Below are 23,167 nucleotides of genomic sequence, written 5' to 3'. Positions count from 1 at the left end.
TTTTTTTTCCCCTATGAAATATAATATTCCATGCAAAGACGGCTTGCACAGTTTTGCGAAATGCGCAGAACGCAGGAGACCGAATACACTTTTTTAAAGTAACCAGATTATCGATGCCGCTTGGCATGCATGTAACGGGGCAGACGGAAATCTTACTTGAAAACCACACGAAATCACTCTTCCGATAGTCCATGAGTGATTAATTCCGAGACAACATGGATAAAGTTTTCTGGGACCAGGAATTCCGCTTTTTCTCGTACGCCTGCAACTGGCCAAGACAAAGGCACCCGGCACGGGAATATTACACGCGGCCAGAAAACTGCTGCAGTGGAATAATAAGCGCTTCTGGTACTCATCTTGCACAAACGATAGACGACCAATGTCGTAATGAACGCAACATGAGTCGGGCCACACAACACTCCGCCACGGTGATTGAAGACATAGTCAACGTTCGGTAAATCCATTTTATCAAAGCTGAAAAATAAAGTTCTCACCATTCTGTGCATGCCTTTGAGCTAGACATTTCGCTGTGAAAGTTGGCATTCAGAAGTTGGCACCAGTGCTTTGTCGCTTTCTCTTTTCCTGCCGGAGAAAAGAAAGGTCGGCGCTGATTCAAAGCGGCAATTACGCCAAGAACCATATTCATTTCCGAACACATTTCAATATAAAAGTATGGTGGTACTCACAAATAGAATATTGCAGGCCAGGCTACTGAATTCCGTCATAATTGTCAAATCGTATCGGGTGCGGATTCTTGACAACGAACGGCGTCAGCTTGAGCGCGCATGCTTCGTCGGCACGCTGGTTGTGTGGCTTTTCGCCGCCTTGCTAGCTACAGGCGATACTCGTTGGGCGAGTGTTCGGGAAAGGAGGAGACGACGATGGGACAGGTTTCTTATATTTTTCGGACAATTTGCTGCAGCAAGAGAAACGGCAGCTGGAAAAGGGGTAGAAGAAAATCTAGGGAGGGTGGATGAGCGGCGTTGCGCTTATTTGGGCGCGAGGGGAAAACAGGTTAGAGAAGGTCAGTGTACCTAAAATCACAAAGAAAAAAATAACTCCTAGCATGGTGAGGGCCGGCGCTCTTCCAACAAAGAGGCTCGGCCCGGCAAAAGGCGGCTGTATGGGACTTCAAAAAGGGGGTGGAGAGGGGGGGGGTGAAATGAGTGAAAGAATTCTGGAATGTCCGGAGGATGCGCCATAGGCAGTTGAGCACGTGAAAAGCGGCAAGGAAACGACAATGCGGAGATGTTGGAAGTGGAAACGTGGAGCTTGGGCATGAATTTCGTTAAAACGGCTCCAAACATTAGCGTAATCTCTGCGGTCGTGTGCCTCTTTGGTTGAAGCTGAGATAAATGTGTTACTATGAAAATACCGGAAATATAAAACAATAAATAAAATTAGCGGGAACAATGCGTCTTCTTTGAGTGTTTCATATATGATACTTGTGGCGGACAAAGTAGGATGACATACGTCCAAGCAACACCACTCATCAATATAATCCAATGATTCGCTTCTAGAGCGACGAATACCATACATTTTATACACACCAGTGTAGGCAGGTCGGTCTAAGCCATAGTCATGCGGCCCACCCGTGCGTGTCTGCGCTAGCTCAAAATGACGCGGCGCGCTACTCAGCAATGCACCTGTTATAGCTCATTGGTATTAAGGATACGCGCAAAGAAAAGGCAAAAAAAAACTAGTGGAAATGCGACCCAGAAAAAGTTCCGATCTTTAATTCGATAAACGCAATAAGTTAAAGCAAAAATATATGCTAGAGCCGTCGTTATAGAATACCCAAAAAGCACAGCAGAATAACAAAACAATTTGCGACATTAAAAAAACCTAGCCTTCGCGGCTTCAGGAAGCAGAGCCGTTCGTTCGCTTATTATTATTTTTTAAATTTAACATACATCTGCATTTTCTTTCCCGTCTGCTGCTTCTTCACGCAGTAAATGCGCAGCAAGTTGTTCACTTCAACTGTTTATTTGCGATAAAACCAAAATCCCGTTTTACTCAGATCGTTTCTTCTCTCCAAATGCGCCACGCAATAATTTGTGACCTAGTGGAAAAAGCAATTTATTTGTTTTTTTCTAGGGTGAGCATCCTGTGGGTAAGGCATTGTGTTCCGGATTGTGTCATACGATTCAGCGTTTCGTGTAGCATAAACCTATTAGTTAAGTTGAGCCTATATCTTGAGACAGGAATTTGAACCGGCAACCTATAATCGGGGGCTGTGGTATGCGAGGTATGCGAGAGATATGCGAGGCAGTACGTTAATTAGTGCGTTATTATACCATTCCTCGAATCGAAATTTCATTTTCTTGATTGTGGCACCTCTTTCTCTCTCTCTTTTTCTTTGCATACCATAATTACAAATGACGCCGCTTTTCAAAATTCGTATACCTTCGTGAATGCATCTGACCTCTGCTCACTTTAGCGCGATCAATTACATCGCGCTTTTTATTGTAATTTCGCGTCAGAGTTCGACGCTAGCGCTGTTGTTGGTCATAAAAAATAAATAAATAAACAAGTCCGAATATTGAAAAAAAACGGATGGAGAGAAATAACCACAAATAATCACAGGGACATCTTTTGGTGTGTCGTGAAGCGGCACTGCCAATACAGGGAAAACAGCGGACAAGTAGGGCCATCGTTGCGGGTGTAATGAGGCGGCACTGCCAATATGGGGACGACAGCGGACATTTAGGGCCATCGTTGGAGGTGTAACTAAGTGGCATTTCCAATATGGGGAAAACATCGGACACGTAGGGCCAATGTTGGAAATGGCACATTTTGGCAGTGCCAATATGGGGACAATGAAGGCAACATTGGCCCTGTATAGGGCCACACATAGCCAACAAACTCCCAATATTGGGCTAACGGTTTGTGCTGCCTGGGGTGCCGCTATGCGAGGAAAAACCTCCGGATTTGCAGGCGTTAGAAGCAAGGCGCCAGCAACTAGAGCTCGAACTGGCTAAGCTCAAGGAGTCTAGGAGAGCTAGACAACTAGCCAGGGAGAACTGCTCCGAGTCCCGAGTGGAGAGGCCGCCAATACTGGAAAGCAAAGGCCTTTCAAGCGCAGGTCAGGAAAACAGCCAGGCAGAAGTAAAAGGCCAGCCAGATTTCTGCGAAGCTGGAATTTCAGTTCAAGACAGTATCGTGACGGAACGCAGCGTCGCGGTATTAGAGGCGGTGAACGCGCACTACGACGATCCAGCTGCACAGGTTAGCTCTACCCCAAAAGACACCAGGGACGCGGACGCGTGTTCAGGATTGTTGGAAGTCTCTCTGACAATTCCAAAAACGAGGTCGCAGGGAAGCCGCGGAAAAGGGCCGTTCGTTCAGCATGTAGCGGCCGGTGACTACCGATGTAAGATCGGATAGCTTGTGACAGGAGAAAGTGTAACGTTGCTGGAACAGCACACTGTGTCGGGCATGGGGCAGGAAGGGCCCCGTAGTGTTATTGATAGCAATAGCCTTTCATCCGAGGCAGAGAGCGGAGGTGGGCCTGTTGCGCCGATCGGGCAGAGCGCCGCGCAATTGTCGAAGGCACCCGATGGGCGTCCGACCAGGGCCTTCGAGGACAAGGAAATGCGTGACGACTTGCCAGAAGGCAAGCTCGGGTCAAGCGACGGCGGTTCAGCCCGTGCAGCAGACGATGCCACGAGGCCGGCCAGCGCCTATCAAGCAGGGAGCGGCAATTTCAAGGTTTGCCCGTGCAGGAACGGGACAAATGGCTACAAGCGAGGTAGAGTAGCTGGAGGCAGGTCCGTGGCCTTCATGTTGAAAGTCAGCGCGTGGAGCAGTACGTTCCGTGCTGCAGTACGCCAAATCCCGTGTGGCAAAAGCGGCCGCACTGATATGATTAGACTGGACAGGGGCTACGCTCCTTACGCAGCACGCGTCTCGTATTGGCGCGCCGAAGAGAGCGTGCCCTCAAGTGTGTCGCGTGCTGAGGTATTTGGACTTATCGAGTACCACGACGTTTTTGATCCAGGAGGGCACCGGCTTTCGAGCTCTCGCTCCGCTGTGGCACAAGTCTAATGAACGTAGCGGCCATTAGGCGTTAATCGTGTCGATCGAGACACGTGTGGGCTCGAACGCATACAGGGACGCTCGGTGCGACTAAGGAGGCTCACGTGGCCGCTTACGGACCCAATATGAGTGCCAATGAACGCTCCGGTTGCGAGTGTCTGCGTGCATGTGTGCCCATTCGCAAGGACGAGTGTGTACGTGGAGGTGGTGAATTGGGTGCAACCCACCAACTTGGACGCCGTGTTACGCCGCATGGCAGACATGCTACTGTGTGTATTTTAGTGTGCATTTTGCGTAATGTTGTGTTGGTGCCCATATGCATTATTTTGCTTTTGGTTTTGTTGGTGCCAGTGCTAGTGTAGCTGCGGTATGTCACCCACAGGGTGGTTTAGTGACCCGTACCGATCCCTTTGTTATACTTCTAAAAGTGGCACTTGATCCATGTTTAGAATCTTGGGAAGGGGTTGTGTAAGGGATCGGTAGTATACGCGGGGTCATCGGAAAGCGGCTGGGGGCGCTCAAAGCGAAGCGTCTCCTTTCCTGGAACGCGGCCGCTCGCGAACGCGCCGAGGAATACGGGTGTCCCCCGCCCCGCGGTACCGATTCGCGCACGTGCTGGCACGAATGAGTATTTGTGTTTGTTTTTATTTTTATTTTGTGGTAGAGAGGGTGGTTCATCTTGTAGAAGCCGGAGGGCTGGCCATGCCCTTGAGGAGCCAATCATGTTAAGAGGGCAACATGATTGGGAGCTACCAAATGTGGGCCGGGCCTTTAAGGCTTTAAAACCGGGCCCTGGAGCCGGAAGCGGGGTTCTGCGCTAAGGTGAGATGCTATGCATCTTCGGCTATGCCGAGTAGGGGCCTCCCCTAGCGTTAGCCAGTTCCACCTTTTTGTTGTTCTGTTAGTCCTTTTTGCCGCTTAATATGTCTCGAGTGCCTAAACTTGTGTATGCAATGTAAATAGTAGTACATAAACTTCAAGTATTCGCCTTACCCCTGCATCTCAACTCCTCACAAGACCGTCTCCGACAGTGCACCCCTGGAGCGACGGAACGCTTCAGTCTTCGAGTTAAACCAACCGTCTCTGGCGGGGCACCTCTGGTGCAAGGAAGAAGAAGAACCTGAACTTTACTGATATGGTGATAAAAGGCCCGTGATGAAGGGTTACCGACATTGCACCCATAGCTGTATGCCTTTGGGCCCGCCGATTTAGGCATTGTAGACTTACTTTGCCAACTTAGAGAGGCTTTCTTCACTTCATCAGTACTTTTCGTGTGCCTGTTATTGTTTTTGTTTTTATTTTTCAAGATGTTTTGAAAATTGGTTTTGAAAAAAGGAAATGACGGAGTAACTGCATATCTGGGTGTACACCCGGACTGCGCCTTATGGGAAGGGAGGAAGGAGGGAGTGAAAGAAAAAAGGAAGAAAGAGGTGCAGTAGTGGATGTCTCCGTAATAATTTGAACCACCTGGGGATCTTTAACGGGCACTGACGTTAAAGATTAGCCAGTGGTCCAAATCATTCTGAACAGTTACAAACTCATTTTTGGGCGTTCTTATGCCCCAGTGCCCTGTTGAAAATTCCAGCAAAAGTAACGTTGGAGAAAACGGTGGGCCGAATGGAAGTGTTGGTTTCCATGATGGAGAAAACGGTGGGCTGATTGGAAGTGTTGGTTTCCACGCTGGGTGCTGGTGGAGCTAATGGGAGAGATGCTGGATGCACTAATGGCGACTTTGGGCCACCCTGGATTGAGTGGAAATTGTGGTGGCTGCACTGGCACTTTCAGTAAACAATATTGGGCTGAATGGAAACCACGCTGGACACTTCAGTGAACACGATGGGACGGGATGGGCTTGGTGGTATCCATCGTGATTATCTCGGTGGGCCTGGCAGGCAACACTGGACTATGTGGAAACCACGGTGGGAGCCTATGGATGTGTACAGTGGCGAGCAAAAAAATATTAGCACAGATCGCTGGCGATCAGAATTCGTATATCTCACCACGCGGCGCTGCGGTAGGCAGAACTGCCTAACGGGCCGTTTCCATGTTTGCAGCCTAGGGGGGGGGGACGGCAGGAAGTAAGCTTTATCAAGCGTGCACCGCCCGAGCGTTGAAGTGCCGGCCCTACGTGACTGTGCTTGCGGAAATTATTTTGGCTCGGTTATCATGAGCAAAGATGGCTTCTTTTTATTACTGTTTTTTTATGTCCGCGATGGTTTGTCAAAAGGAACTCGCGGGAACAATAGATGATAGCGCTGCTTTTAGTCAGCAATTTTGCTGTCCGTGGCAGTCCGCTAATTTGCTGTCCGTGGCAGTCCGCAGTAATTTTACTGTCCGTGGCAGACCCCCTTAATACTGTAGAATGGGAACGGCCCGGCACTCCCGTTATCAGCCTCTCCGCCACCCGCAGTGCCAGGCGTTGTCATTCCGGCGCTCTGGTGTTCCGTCATGTGTGCTAATCTTTTTTACCCACGACTGTACCTACTTGTTTGGCATGGCACAAACCATGGCTGCATTTGAATGGCCGATGCTGGGCAGCAGATACTGCATGCATGTGCCTATATGGTTGACAAAATGAAACTCATCAATGCACTAACAATCTCAGTGGGTCAAATCCATCAAACGTACATACACTTGGCACTTTATGCTGTTAGAATAAAAACTGCAAGACAAATTTCTCTTTTTTACACGTGCATTTGTTGACTTGACAGTTTCAGAAAATTTTTTTAAAAAGTAACGACTTATATACTTGGGCTTAGATTATCATTAGCAAAATATTTGAGAAAAAGTTTAACTTGATTGTTCACAAAATAATAAATTGCAGGTTTGCAGAGCCCTGCATGCCTGAATCCGAACACTCAATTTCATTCAGAAAATTTTATTGAGCATGCATTTCAAGACATTACTAATTCAATTAACGAATTGTTAACCACATAGCTGGCCACAAAGCTTCTTTGTAGAAGGGTTACGAATACAAATATATACACAGAATATTTCGACAAGGCTGCACTCTTATACATGCACCTTGGTACACAATTACCAGTAGAACACTGTTTTTCAAAATACAAATGCAGATATATATAAACAGAATATGAGGATATAAATTACACAGCATATTTCATACTAAGAATTGATTTGGTTTTCACGTTGGATGAGAGAACTCCACTATAAAAAATGCACACCTTCACTGTAGTCTCAAGAAAGCATATACCATGGAGGTTGTTCTCTCGACGCGCGTTTCAACGCTGCCGCCTCTCACGTCGTGCTGCCGATCAAACAGCGTCACCATGTTTTTACGACAACCTACTCTCTACGACTGCTACGTTGGGTATTTTGTTAGCCTTGCTGATCTCCCATCAATATAAAAAAAAACTTCCCCATACAAACAGAAATCGGCTTGTAATTTCGTGAATGAGCGAAGCAGCAAGCGATACTGCCGTGAGAACTCAGGCATTTTTCAACCGCAGCGCAAGCAACAGGTCGTGAATTCGCGCGTTTCTTCCAGTGGTAATTGCTCGCAATCGCTGCAATTTCTGTGGATGCCGATACGGCTGAATACCCAATAAAAATACCAAAAATAAAATAAAAAGTAGGATACAAGCTTTTTCACAACGAAACCGAAACAGAAACTGGTTGTCACCGCCAGGTGGCTGCCGGTAGCTGTTTTTCTGTATAACCCTCATGGCGGTTCGGGTGCTGCGTCGCGTGCATCGCGATTCGGCGCTTGCTACAATTCCCTACTTGGATTGTGAGCCGTCGTGAACTGTGTTGTGGTTTGCGTGTGTTTCTTCTTGCACAAGGGTGCACAATCGCGCAGTGCTGTCGACGTAGCCTATTCGAGGCAAAGTGTCATTTTTCTGGTCTCTCTAACTTTTCAGTCTGTGCGCTTCTTTGTGTAGTCCAGGATGGGTGTCCAGGCACAAACACGCGCGGGCAGTGTCGCGGTGGAAATGTTCCAAATAAGGCCTGGAATATTTTCTTCTGTGTGACTACGTGGTAGAGAGTGCCGGCTACGTAGCACTCGTGCTGAACTCTCACTGGTTGGTGTAGTGCCCGTGACACGAAGGCAAACAGCGTTCTGCACGACTACGCAATCATCTGAAAAGGTAAGCAGTACTCGTGCATTATCCGAAGCCTATAATGCTGGAACGGTGACCTGTCGTACTGCTGCAGTATTCGTGTTCAATGCTATAAAAACCGTTTAAGGCGCTTTTGTTGTCGCCGCGGTGAGTTGCTCTGCCAAGAATTGTCGCTGTCGGTACTTGTTTTGGCAAAGGGGATGCGACCGTGCGTGCGCTAGCTTTGCATGATTTTGGTATGCGCATGTTTGTGCGTTTTGTATCTTGTTGAGCACAGATTTGTCCTCGTATATGCCTCGTTCTACGCGTTTCTGCCCATGCTTGTTCACACCACCGCGCACGTTTCAAGGACCGGCACTTTGGCTGTGCGTAAAATGTATGATTGTCTTTCAAGATAGCGTTAGCACTTTGAGGGGGATTGAAACACTTTTTATTCGCCGCGGTTTTTGCTTGGCCCTAGACTGTTGAACCTTAGGTCGTAGGGTCGATCCTGATGGCAGTAGCCGTATTTCGATTTAGGTGAAATGAAAAAAAGAATGCCCCTGTGCTGTGCGATGTCAGCTCACGTTAAGAAATTCTAGGTGGTCTAAATTAATCCGGAACCCTCCTATACGATCAGTGCCCATTTTCCGCGTCTGAATTCAAACCCCACTATAAAGAAAGCACTGTCTCAGGTTGCAGTTACCAACGAAAGTTAATTTCCGGCCGTCAGGATCTAATTTTTAAATGAGTATGTGAAGATTTTTTTTATGATACTATAGCGTTTCTGGCTACCCAGAGTATAGGATCTTGCATTTCGATCACTCTGCTGTTTGAAAATTGGTTTCTGAGGAAAACAAGTGACGCAATAATTGTCTCAGTTATTACGATGTTTATCTACGCTTTCGAACGCAGATTTGTTTTGCTCATAGCAAGATTCCTTTACTAGTGCTAGGGGAACTGATGCATTTTAAACAGGGTAGTTTTCCTTTGTATTGAGGCGTATACTTGGGCAAGTATATTTTTCCTGATCTTTTTACATTCATGTGATATTCACTGTTGGACCGAGTTCGCATGCTTGTTTTTGTACTCCTGTCATAGTGATAATGGGAAATTGGTATCCGCAGGTGGCACATCTGTCTTCCAGTCCGAGTCAATGGCATGGATTTTGTGGCCACCAGATGAAGTCAAAAGCTGTGTTGTAAGTTGTTACTGCATTGTGCTTTGTTTTTGTGGTTGCCATGAAATGTTCTCTTACTTTCATTGCTCTTTTCCTTAATGCTACTGCTTGGAGCAGTTTGGATAGCTCTGGCCTGATATGTTTGCATGTTTATATGAGTAATATTAGTTGGCTGTCAGAATGGGCCGGTTGCAGGCCATTTGAAGTTTTACATTCAATATTGCTCGTCTTTTAACCGTTGCATTCTATGCATGAAGTGCGAAATGTCTGCATTTTTTTGGCTGCATTATGTGATACTATTTGACTACGAATATTAACATTATGATGCATATGTGTTAACTTAAATATGTGTTTTTATGCCACTCATCGCAGGTCACAGATGTAAACGAAAAAGTGCACACATGAGAACTGGTTTCATTACTGCTGCCTTGTTTTTGCTAAGCATGGAGAGCTGAGCTAATTGGTTCTGGGTAGAATTATGAGACATCATTCCAGTGTACAAAAACACATGAACGAAGAGAGTAGACTCCATAGACTCCATACTTCAACTGAGGTTGATTCCACAACATGAGCTTTTTACATGCAAAGTGGTACTAGTGACCCCTGTGGCTGAAAAGTGTTTCCTCGACCAGGTAACAATTATTCAAGGTTGCGAAAACAAAATCATAGGCGTAAGGTTAGCTTGTCACTCAAGTTGAATGCATTGGCGTGACTAAACATTGCCTACCTGGCTGACCCAACACACATTTGCGTTGAGATAATCTATTTCTTTTTCTGCCTGCCTGCTCCAGTCGCCTTACTTCGGCATTGACGCTGTCACGACTCTGTGGCAGCATCAATGCGCAAGTAAGGAGACTGGAGCAGGCAGTTTTCACAGGAGAAATTGTAGCCTTAGTGGTAGAAAGCCAGGTTCGAGAACGAAGTGTGCTGGGCAGCGCAAGCCGGAAGACAACGCACATTCGCAACAGTGACCTGTCATTGTGCCCTATTGCCATCAGGTGTCACACCGCCTCAAGAAGGCCAGTGACAAACACGATGTACATGTCGTATTTTCAGCTTGGGAAAGCTGGGATGCATGTGCCACCTGATAAATGACGTTACGAAAAAGCCTGCCTACAAAACTAAGCACACCAAACCCCTCGTTAAACATGAGGTTGACATGGTGTACAGCATCCTCCTTGCCTGTGGCAAACATTGCATTAGACAGACGAGGCTTGCATCAATGAACGCTTGCTTGAACATTGCAGGACAGCTGATTCATTAAGTGGCAGAGGTCATTTAGCTGAGCACATTCGCCTTTGCTCGCACAAGCGAGCATGCAAGGCGTTTTTGAAAGAAACACATGCCTTGTGCAAGTTTAGCACTTGAAAGGGCTGGGAAATTTTTTAAGCCTTTTGTATCTCTGCTGAAAAAGAGAATTACGTCAGCAGCCCTTCTGCAGCGCTCCAGAAAAAGAAATAGATTATCTGGAGGCAATATGTTTGTTGGGTCAGCCAGGTAGGTGATGCATAGGCGTGCCGATGTGTTGAATGTGAGTGGCAAGATACCTTTACCCCTATGTTTTTTTGTGTTTTGGTTTTTGCCGTCCTGAATAATTGTTATCTGGTGGCGGAAATACTTTTGAGCCCCAGGGATCACTAGTACCCCTTTGCACATAAAAAGCCTGTGTTGTGGAATAAACCTCAGTTGAAATATGGTGTCCATGGAGTCTACTCTCTTCATCCGTGTGATTTTGTGTGCCGGAATGATGTCTCATGATTCTCCCTTGTTTTCAGTGAATAAGGAGGGCTTCTGGTGTCTCTTTTTTTGTATGTGATTGTTATAACAAAGTGGCTACCCATAAACTGTCATTTTGGGCTTAATTGAAGGATCCTTGGGAATTTGTTTGACAGCATATTTATGGGCACTTTCTTGAGAAAAATCAGTTATTTCTTACCCATTTCACTGCATTAACCATTGCTTCTCATCATGTCTCGAAAGTCATTGATAAGCACAAGCTTTCGAGTACCTGAGGGCTGTGTGAGAAGCCTTCTGACATACTTTAAACTACTGAGGATATCTGAAGACAGATTTTACCAATAATTGTTAGCCAATCCAAACCTCTTGGTTCTATCCCTGACAAGCTGAAGCTGACCTGTCAATAATTAAGGCTGGAAACCATTCTGATCCTCAAACTGTTCTCCTATTTTATTGATGTGCATTTTGCATGAACTGTTAGAGCACGAAATGAGTCCGCATATTACTTGCCACCATAATTCAAACTAATATTTCTATACCAGTCATCACGGCTCCCATTCTCTTTACTAATGTGCAATCCAACGTTTTGAATTCACAAGAGATTTTCACCCAAATTTAGATTCTTTATTTTAGGCAAGTGTCATCGACTTGAATTTCTCCAAAGCTTTTCATGTTTGTCATTATAACCTTTTAGCTACACTCGCATGCTTGAGCCTTCATTCTTTGATATTAGTGTAGATTCATTGCTTCCTGTTCTACGGCTGGCCTTAAAAAACTATTGTACTTCTTCTCTTATGAAGCCCAGCATATCAATATGCAAAATCATAAGGCGTCCCTCATCCTGAGTCACTTTGGGATGTTAAACCCCCATAAACCAAACCAAGCACATTACTAAAGTACATTAATATTAGCCATTCAATAACAGTCTTTGTCTTTATGTCCCAACCTTGTCTTTATGACTGCATTATTCAGAAGGATGCCCCAACTATCTCAGCTACTCTGACTGTATTGACTTTTGGAAGACGGATGAATGGGCTTGTTTGTAATTCATCGTGTCAAAACAGCGCAAAGAAGAGAAAGATGAGGAAGGAATGCGACGGTGCGAGTGCTGACTTTCAAGAAGGTTTACTGGAAAGCACATCAAAATATATACATTGTGGCCTAAAAAAAGAATGAAGAAAGGGCGCCTTGTAACATTCACTTTGGATCTGTCAAAAACAAAACGAAAGTTGAATATGAAGCATTTAAGAGCATGAACTCTTTCTTAGGGAGCGATAAAGAAGGTGTGTTAACACATTGATTGCGTTTTGTCTACAATTTCAGTGGCCTCGATCATCTCATGCACAAACTTTTCTGTGTCTGTCTAGCACAATGCAGCACAAGAAATTACGCCTCACAGCAATCAGGATGTGGCAAATGATCGCAGTCGCGACAGTGAAACATCAGATTCCCCCTGCTAGCTTTGTTCACATCGTAACGGTGGTCTTTTGACCTCTCATTGGCACCTCTGCTAGTTTCTTGCTGAAGTTGATACATTAGCCAGATGGTTCAACTTTAGATTATTACATAGTTTCTTGGCTCTGGACATTGCTATTAACAAATCAGCTGTTGTGTGACACTTGAACTCAGAATTAACTGCCTCCGTTGCCTTGGACAGAAAGACGCCTCTAGACATGACCACAAAACCACCTTCTTTATCAGCTGTTGAATGCGATAGGGCCCACCGTCTTAAACCCGTTACAGTTCAGCCTGCGGGCAACTTCCTGGCATGGTTCAAACCTCGACACCCCATCAACCAACTCCCCCTGAAACACACCTGTCACGCTCAGGTCCAGGCACAGGAAGGCAAGACGTCAAAGTATGGCAAACAGCTCCAGAATAGTCCTCTTCGAAGGAAAAATGGCAAATTTTGGCCCGTATATGCTTCAAGCAGCAGACGAGGCAGCAACTCAGCGTCGACATTGTGCACCTTGTTTTCAGACACTCGTGCCTTGGCTTCTCTGCTCCGGGCTAGTGAGCGCAAAGTGGCTGCAAAGTGGCATTCCAGATGGCTTTCACCTGGTCAACGGTGCGTGACACCGTCAACCAGCCACTCCCTGGCTTGTTTTCAGGCACAAGAGTTTGACAACAAGGTGCACACCTTCAGCTTGGAGTCGCTGCCTCGTCTGGTCCTTGAAGTGCTTATGGACCAAAATTTTCTGTTCCTCCGAAGAGAACTATTGTGGAGATGCTTGCCATGGTTTGACGAGTTGCCTTTTCCACGCACAGACCTGAGTGTGACAAGTGTGTTTCGGGATGTTTTGATGCAGTGTCACGGTTTGAACCCTCTTTAGGAACTTGCCCACAGGCCGAACTGTGTCGTATTTAAGAGGGTGGGCCCTATTGCTTTCAACTGCTGATAAACGGTGGTTTTGTGGTCGTATCGAAAGGCGCCTTTCAGTCCAAGGCCACAGATGCAGTGTATTCTGAATTTGAGTGCCACTTACTATCTGATTTGTTAAAAGCAAAGTCCAGTGCCAAGAAACATTAACAATCTAGAGTTTAACCATCAGGCTAATGCCATCAACTTCAGTAAGAAAAATTGTCCAGCTATCTTCTTTACCGCAAAGACCCATAAAGGTGACTGCTCCTTGAGGGTTGTAGTTTAAGAGAATGGAACCTGTCAGAAACAAATCGCCTTCTCTTTGCGACATAAAATTAAGTTGCTGAGCATTGATGACTCCTCTCGTGTAAGATCTGCAGAGAAAGTAACGCAGTTTCTACACAATAACTCTCGCACCAGTTTCATGGGGTGCTATGTTGACATCAAGGATTTATATTACGCCATCCCTCAATCAGGATCAATAATGTGTTGAAGAATTCATTAACCTAAATGGAGCAGTGGCATTCCAAACGTCTCAGGCGTTTTGGTGAATAATTTTGTCGCACTTTTAAGCTCATACCTTCAGTCCACCTTTATTACATTTCAGAATAGCTTGTTTTTGCAAAAAAAAAACTATTAGCGCCGCTGTTACGTGGCTTATTGCAGGATCTCCAATCCTGACGAAGCATTGTCTAAGGTGAGAGAGGAGTTCAGTCAAAGCCTCAGTCCACTTTGAATCACCACTGAAATTATAGAGGATAATATGTCATCCCATTTATTGGATCTCAATCTTGGGTGGCTACACTTGTTGGGCTTACGAGCCAAGGGAAAACAAGCTACTTTTACCATTTTCTTCGGTTCAGTCTAAGCTGGTCAAGAGGTGTCACTAACCTTTGCTTCAAAAATTCCTTATTGAAATCCTGTTTGATTGCCATGGCATCCAGTTTTGCCCAGCTCATATGCCGTTTGTCCTTTACTGGATATTCAGAACCTTTGTCAGTGTCTTTAGCCGATTGCTTTAAGCAGAAGTTGAAACATTCCTTTTGTGCCCCCGTCGAGACTGTAACTCCCAAAAGGAAGTTTGTACGTACCTGTTCCCTACATCCACAATTGGTCGCACCGGTTAAATAGGCAGTCGAGTTGGCGTCGATATTGTTTTTCTAACCCTATGAAGTTTCAGTACCTGTAGTCAACCGAGATTATCCATCAGAGTCTCTTCGTGCACTGCACAGAAGACATAGTGTGTTCGAACGCCTTGAAATGCGGCTATGTTTACATTGGGAAAACAGGCAAGTGTGTCGCTGAGAGGTTTAAAAGACCACCACGACGATGTGAAAAAATCTTGCGGGAGAACTTTGATGATTCACTGTCGCAATTGCAATTGTTTGCCAGATCCTAAACGCTGTGAACCGGAATTCATGTTCTGCATTTTGCCTGGCAGACACAGAAAAGTTTGTGCGTGAGATAATCGAGGCCACTGAAATTTAAAAAAAACCGCAATCACTGTGTTAGCACACCTTCTTTATCGCTTCCTAAGGAAGAGTTCATGCTCTTAAATGCTTCTTTGTCAGTTTTTGTTTTGTTTTACACTCATGCAATGTGGTTGACACAAGGTGCCCTTTGTTCGTTGTTTTTTTAGGCCACAGTGTATATATTTTGACGTGGTTTCCAATACACATTGGCGATAGTCAGCACTCATGCCATCATATTTATTCCTTCATTGTCTTTGTCTTGTCTGCATTGTTTTGTCACAACGTATTGACCTCCTTTCCCACCTCTAGGGTTAATGGTATGGAGAAACCTTAACCAGATGCAACCCCACATACTTGGAGCATGTCACGATACATGCTGCTGGCACCACAAGGGCACTCGGGTTTATCAGGAGATGTCATGATCTGTGTGCTCTTGCCATGCTGCGCAGTTTATGCACAAAAATTTTATTGATTCCAAACTGAAGTATTCCCTAGCTCTTTCAATTTTGCACCAAACTGTTTGATGTTACGCCACCAACTCCCTTTAATCCAACAGCGACACTTGGTACAGCATATGTGTAATCAGTCATCTCATTTGACCACCAGACATCACTGCATAAAAGGGGAAATCGCTCGTTTAGGTGTGTTCCATATACTCTACAATACTTTTCCACAACTTAATGTTAAATGTTGCTGCCCCGCTTCAGACCAGGATGCCATCACAACTAAATCAAGAAATTTTTCCTGTTCCCATTGAAGAATAAATCAAATCAAAGTTTATTTCCCATCTAGCACTACAGATGGAGGAATCGTAGAAAAAAGCTGCCCTTGGGCAGCTTGACGAGTCTACAATCCTAATTATTGACAGGGAGGCAACACAAGAGTTTATACAATTTTAAAAAACAAGCACATCAAGGAAGCACCGGAGAATACACGAAACAGCAATATGTATACATAATGAAACTTAAACAATGTTATGCAAAAACAAATTATGTAGTTCATGACGTGAAAAAGAAAACAAATCGAGGTTAATGTGGATATACATATTTAGAAGAGATGGAAGTGTGTACTGAAGGTATTCCCTACCAAGATTTAGTCGAGGTGTTGGCACTGTCCATTCTTCGCCACGTCTTGTTGGATAGACTGATTCTTTTTTCCTTAGTTCTGCAAAATTTTTAAGATTTGTTACATTCTTCTTGATTTCTGTTTTAAAAGTAACACTGAGGCGATATTTATAAAGATTATGTGCTTTAATAACTCTGGAATGACAAAAGAAAGCTGCACTGGGATGTCGGAACGGTAAATTATATGCATTTCGGAGATATCTTTTTTGCATTAAATGAATACGTTCAAGGTTAGTGAATGTTGTAGTGCCCCACACCAACTGGCAATAGTTTAAATGCGAGTTGAATATTGAATTGTATACCAGCATCTTAGTTTTTGTGGGAAGTATGTATTTTAGACGGCCTATAACACCAGTGATTTGAGGTATTTTTTTCAAGATATAATTGACATGATAATCCCATGACATACTGGCAGAAAATATGACCCCAAGGCATTTAAACTGCTCAACAATTTCTACAGCCCGCGAGTTTAATATAATATTATCGTGCAGTGGGATAACTTTATTTTTCGGCCTAAATATGACAGCTTTGGTCTTACTCTCATTTATTTGCATCAGGTTAACTGCAGACCAGACCTCAAGAGCTTTCATTGTGGCATTACATTGTTTGATAAGTTCATGAACATTTTCACCCGAAAAAAATACGCTCGTATCGTCTGCATAGATGGAAAACTTTGTATTATCGCTAATGTTGACAATATCGTTTAGGTAAATATTGAAGAGTAGAGGCCCTAGCGTACTGCCTTGGGGGACACCGCAGAAGAGCGGCTTCGGTTCAGACTGTATACCATTTATGTACACCACTTGCTGTCTAAACGACAAATAAGAACTTAACAATGAGAGCGTTTTCCTCGGATACCATAGTAGTGTAATTTATTTAGTAAGATTTTATGATTTACCAGGTCAAAAGCCTTTGAGAAGTCCACAAATACACCAATGACAATAGATTTGTTTTCAAGTTGCTTTATTATATATTCCTTTTGTTGGAGTAGTGCAAGTTCAGTGGATTTTCTTTTGCAGAAGCCAAACTGAAATGATGTTAGCAAGTTAAATTTATGGATGAAATTTGACATTCTTAGATGAAGCATTTTCTCAAATGCTTTCGAAAACACTGGCAAAATAGAGATTGGTCTGTAGTTGGCGAGGGCGTTGCGATCTCCTTTTTTGTAAAGAACAACAACTTTTGCTAATTGCATTTTTTCCGTAAAAACTGCAGTTTCTAAACAGATGTTAAAGATGTGAGCAAGTATGGGAGCAATTATGTCAACTACATGCTTGACTGGCCGTATTTGGATATCATCAATGTCACACTACTGCTATTGTTAAGATTTGTTATCACCGACACTACTTTGTCTACCGTGACTGGGTGCAGAAAAATTGTTTCATCATTCTGAATTCAAACATATTTGCAAGCGTCAGATCCGGCAGCACGTGTTATAGCACGGGTAGCCAAGCTCGTTAAAAAAGTATTGAATACATTAGCCAGTTCGACGCCAGAAACTTCCTTTCCATCAATATTTAATTTTGTTAATGCAGTGCGTGAACTGTCCCGCTGCAGAAGTGTATTTAATCTCGACCATAGTACACCATTTCGAGCATTCTTAACATCTAGAAGTGACACGTGATAGGCTGTTCGTGCAGACCACAGTTTTTTAGTCAATTTGTTCCTATATTTCTTAAATACCGCAAGGTCCTCAACCTTCCGGCTGCTCAAAAATTTTCTGTACAGCTTGTCTTTCATTTGTATTTCTCCGCGAAGCTCTGGCGTTACCCATGGCTTGCGGATTCTGCGACTTTTCACACGTGTTACAAGAGGAAAGCAGTCGTGGTATATCTGTTTAAAGCAATCGACAAACGTATTATAGGCAACATTTGCATCATGAAGTTCAGCTATCTTACTCCAATATACTTTCATGAGCGCATCCCTAAAGGATTTCAATGATGATTCTGTAATAGCTTGGTATGTGATTGATGTGGACTTACTTCCTATTGTACTAGCGTTCTCAATGCAAGCAAACACAGGAAGATGGTCACTAACACAACAAGATAAAACACCAGAAAAAGCATTCAGCTGCATAGAGTTAGTAATAATTAAATCGAGAACAGAATGGCCTTCGCTTGTGACTCTACCTCACCACATTTTCATTGCATGTGGTCCCTCAAAATTATGGAAATAAGTGATATCGCTTGGAGCATTGACACTGGTTTGTTTTACCTTTTCTTTGCTGCTGTTTTTATTTTTTGCAACTGATGTATCAATGGATTGTATGCCTCTTTTCGTAGTGTATCGTCTGCGACATCTCAGCTGTGCTACTGCAGTCACCCTTCTGATGTTACCTTTATATTGTCCCTCTTATTAATGCCCTACTAAAAGCCTTCAGAGGACAAAAAACGATGGATTTTTTATTTTGCTCATTATGGCACACGTCAGGCTTATGTTTAGGGATATAGGAGAGGCCTTTGTCTTGCAGTGGTGCTAGTTATGCTGCTGATGATGGTACTTAATGACGAGCATATGATATATTGAATAAGAACCTCAAATTATTTTTCTTTTTGAGTGCGAATAGCTTCAGTGGTTCTTGATTTAGGCTCACTTTATTCCTGTGGCCACAATACGGAGTTTACTTTTTTAGCACTCTAATACTGGCAAGAATAAAAACTTGTGGATCCTAATTCTTTCATTTCAATCTTTTCTGCAGAGTGCATCGCCCAGTTTTCCCAAGCCCTCATGCACCGGTGGTACATCAACAAGGCTGTTTCATGGGGCCCAGCTGCATTGACAAGTGGCTAAAGAAGAGCAAGAGGAGCATGAACACAAAATAAAACTGGCTGTAGGAGCTTCATCTATTTTGAAATTTGCTGTCTCATTGCCACAGACATAACAATGCCCCATGGCCCCTGCCCCAACATCTCCCAGTCATTCCAACCTACCCATCATTCCAACATGCCCAATCATTCCAACGTGCCCAGTAATTCCAACATGCCCAGTCATTCCAACATGCCCAGTGATTCCAACCTGCCCAGTCATTCCAACATGCCCAGGCATTCCAACGTGCCCAGTCATTCCAACGTGCCCAGTCATTCCAACATGCCCAGTCATTCCAACATATTTTCCATTACCATAATCCACTAAGGGTTCCAGTGTTGGTTTCCAATATTTACATCATTGCCTTTTTTTCCAATAGGGTGGATGAAAGATGGCCCTCCTTCATTCAAGCCTTTCGGCCGCCATCCCTGTCTCTTGCGCGCCGAAGAAACGCAGCCACTCTGTTGTTGCAGCCACACACACACCATTATATTCAACGTAGTCAGTTTTTTTAGCGTAATATCTCAATTTACAATTATTTCTTAAAATAATTGTATAACTCCGCGAGAGGATTACTGCAGCGTCGCAAGTGCTGAGGTTCATGGCGGGAACAAGGTGGGGTAGCAACTGCCGATCAATGCTTCTGCTTGAAAAGGCTACGTTGAAGGAACCTTGCGCTACTGTCTACCAGTGCTTCAAAGATTATCTACATCAAGCAGTAAGACTCTCATTGCTGCACGGAACAACTGCCTGCGAATATGCCTTGGCCTCACAAAGGGTTCCTCTGCATCAGGAATAGTGTCGGAAGCAGGATGCCTCCCACTAGAGGTGATTGCCACCCAGGAAACTATGCGTACCCATCTCCGCCATGTTCTGCAAGGGAAGAAGCACTTCCTACACCGTGTCCACCTAACTCACAGCAACTCTAGCTTTGGCCAGGCAGTGTAGCTCCTGGCCCTCCCTCCTATTAATCAGCCACAGAAACTACTACCTCTGGCCTTTCCTCCATGGACACTCTCTCCTCTAAAGGTGAAGAAGTTTATTCCAGGTGTGAAGGCAAAGAGCCGCATGCCACAGGCAGCGATTCTGCAAGCTACTCTCGCCTGCTTAATCGAGGAATATACGCAGCACATCCATATCTTCACTGATGGTTCAACTACTAAAGAAACCTCTTCTTGTGGCCTTTATGTGCCCTCAACAGGCCATGCCCTTTCTTACCGGCTGCAGCGGAGGACATCCTCTACGATAGCTGAGCTTCACGGCATTAAGGAAGCTGTTTCTTACATCCTGCGCCGAACCGCCGGCCGTTGGGTCATCTTCACCGATTCAAAAGCATCTTTGCAGATCCTGGCCAACCTGCTGAAGAAAGTGAATCACCTGCCAGTTTTCCTGGACATCGGGTGTCTACATCATTTAGCAATTGCCGCAGGCCACAGCATAACATTTCAGTGGGTACCTGCTCACTGTGGCATTCTGGCTAATGAAAAATCAGATGAAGCGGCCCGTAAAGGCCATCAACATCGGAGATACATTCGAAATTTTTTCAGAAAATCTGATGCGTCCCAAATGGCTAAAAGTTTTGCTTCCGAAGAAACGCATCGGCTTTGGAGTTTGCCGACACATCAGTACCAATTTATTCACTCAATCGACACAAATCTTAGATCAAGACTTTCACCCAGAAATCCTCGACATCTGAAAACACTTTATCACCGACTGCGTCTGAATGCTGCATATACAAACGGCTTGCGATACCGTTTTGGACAAATGAACAGTCCGCATTGTGACAACTGTGCCTAGATAGAAACTGTGGAACATATCCTGCTTGAGTGCCCTGCGAATATTAACGAGCGTGCGTACTATGAACAATGCATGCATAAGCTCTGCCCAGTGCCCTTAACAATGGACCAAGTTTTATGTCCCTTATGCTGCTTCAGGCAGCGGAGACTTGCAATGAACTTTGTAGTTACATATTGGACATCTGGATAAGCTTTAATTCAATTACACGTTACCTTCATGCATTCTTCATGCAGTGAACTTCGTCAGCCCATTTGTCGATCTATACACTCCATGATTCTATAGCCCTTTGAGGGATAACGGGACAGATAGGTCCCACTTTTTACTCTGAGAAAACCGCAATAGCAGCCGACGCCAGTTTACAGCAGAGCAACAGTATTGTGCTGCCATCTACTGCGAGTGTCTGAAGATGTTTTCTGCTGATGTTTTGAAGTTCTTCCATAGGTGGCGCTTCAGATCCGTCAAAGTGAAAATTGTGTTTGTTTTATCGTGACACTCCGAATTTGCGCTCCCGAAGGATTCGATCTACGAGAGTGCGGCATGAATGGTAAAATTTTCCTTTTCTGCCCATTCAGAGGAATGCTTAGTGCATGTATTGGTGCGAGCATTTTGAAAATCGGAGCAATGGTGCGCGCGATAGTGCGGTCAGTGCCAGGATACCCTGAAAGCGTATGCTTAATTTGCTAGGCCTAACTGACTCCAACTACAAATGCTGATACATACTCAATATCTCTCCTTTTATGCATTTTCAGCGGACTCGCTCACACGCGAAGAGGCATTGGAACTCTTCTTCAGCCTTCCAGATGAGTCAGAAACTAGTGAGGACGAGGCACTGAGTAGCGAAGATGAGTTCGTGCCAGAGCTTGCACCACCAGATTCGAGTCCGGACGAAGATGACAATGAAGCTGGTCGATCAACAGTCAAACGAAAGAAACGTCGACAAACAGTTTCAAAGAAAAAGAAAAAAAGCCGGCGGGAAATAGTCCAGCCAGATCACAATGTAGGTGATGTAGTAGAAGACGAAGTTGTTCAAAACTGGAGTACAAATGAACCCCAGATCCACGTTGGGACTCCAAAATCATGGGACCCTCATTTCTCAACAAAGCCATTGGGGCGCGCAGTTGACTGTTTTGACCTGTACTTCGATGATGACGTGTTCGAAATGATTTTAGAGCGCACAAACTGTGCCGGGGCACAAAAATACCCAAAGAAGTGGGCGGTGCTCACAAGAGATGAGCTGCGCGCTTACTTCGGATTGCTGCTTCTCATGAGCGTGTCACAACGTCATCACTTTTATCATTACTGGAGCCGCGATTCCCTCTTCAATTCCGAAGAAATCGCCAAAGTGATGTCTTTCAAGCGCTTCCAGTACATCATGAACTCCCTTCGTGTAAACGATCCAAGCACAGAAAAGAAGAGAGGAGAAGATGGCTATGACAGGCTTGCAAAACTGCGTCCCCTCATTGATAAACTTAACAAGAAATTTCACGAAGAATACTCGCCGTCATCTTGCCAGGCAATTGACGAGAGCATGGTGGCTTTCAAAGGAAGATCAAGTATGAAACAGTACCTTCCAATGAAGCCCATAAGGAGAGGTTATAAAATCTGGTGCCGGGCAGACTCAAAGACAGGATATTTGCTCCAATTTCAGGTGTATGAAGGCAAGAATGCACAAAGACCCGCCAACCAAAGCCTTGGAGAACATGTCGTGCTTTCTCTGTCAGAGAACATACAGCCTGGAACGCGGCTATTTTTTGATAACTATTTTACGTGCACTGGACTCATGGAAACTCTCGCGGAGAGGGGCATCATAGCCGCAGGCACTGTTCGCACCAACAGAAAGGACTTGCCCGAGGAATTCAAACGAAACAACAAGCTAAAGAAGGGAGAATACCTGTGGCGCTCCAAAGGCCCGGTCACAGCCTATCAGTGGCACGACACCAAAGATGTCCACTTTTTTCCGAATTTCCACAACCCAAATGAAACTGTGGAAGTATCACGGAAGCTTGCCAATGGCTCTTCTGCGGCTGTCATCTGCCCAAAAGCACTGGCAGACTACAACATATCAATGGGGTCGTGGACAAATTTGATCAGAAGAGAAATGCCTACACTTCTGATAGGCGCTCCAAGAAGTCCTGGTATAGGTTGTTTTATTTTCTCTTTGATGCTTCTGTCGTCAACGCGTTTATACAGCACAGCGCCAGCAATGACATAGCATACTTGTGGTTCCGGCTTGTTCTAGGACGGCAACTCATAAATGGACAAACGTTCAGGCACTACACTAGCACTGGACCATTCCGGAAGAACAAGGAGGGTCGAAAGAACAGCCAGAAAATGGTTGGAGTCTCGGAGGAAATCCGATTCGCAGGGAGCGGCCACAATCCAGAAAAAGTGCCCACAAGGCGAAGGTGCAGATGGTGCTCCACCACAGGAAATGAGGTCCGCACAAAGTTTGTGTGTTCTGTGTGCAAGGTGCCCCTGTGTGCCACTTGTTTTGGTGCTTTTTACTCTAAATAGGTACATAAGTGAACTCAGGTTGGTGCCTTCATGAGACAACGGGACAGTGTTGTCCCACTTCCTAGAGCCTCGGAATGTGC

The 23,167-nt window shown here is 44.8% G+C and overlaps 1 long non-coding RNA gene across 1 annotated transcript; it reads left to right on the top strand.

Annotated features, from left to right (window-relative positions):
- Positions 1-7,772: 7,772 nt before the first annotated feature.
- LOC149361458 (uncharacterized) lies at positions 7,773-18,817 on the top strand. Its single transcript, XR_016288415.1, has 3 exons — positions 7,773-8,144; positions 9,224-9,297; positions 18,670-18,817. It is a non-coding gene; the product is annotated as an uncharacterized LOC149361458 (long non-coding RNA).
- The last annotated feature ends 4,350 nt before the right edge of the window (positions 18,818-23,167 follow it).

The sequence above is a fragment of the Amblyomma mixtum genome, chromosome 2 (assembly GCF_055824585.1).
Source record: "Amblyomma mixtum isolate Tamu chromosome 2, ASM5582458v1, whole genome shotgun sequence".
Classification (NCBI taxonomy): Eukaryota; Metazoa; Arthropoda; class Arachnida; order Ixodida; family Ixodidae; genus Amblyomma; species Amblyomma mixtum.
The sequence above is the reverse complement of the archived record's forward strand: the minus strand, read 5'-3'. Positions and strand labels throughout refer to the sequence as shown.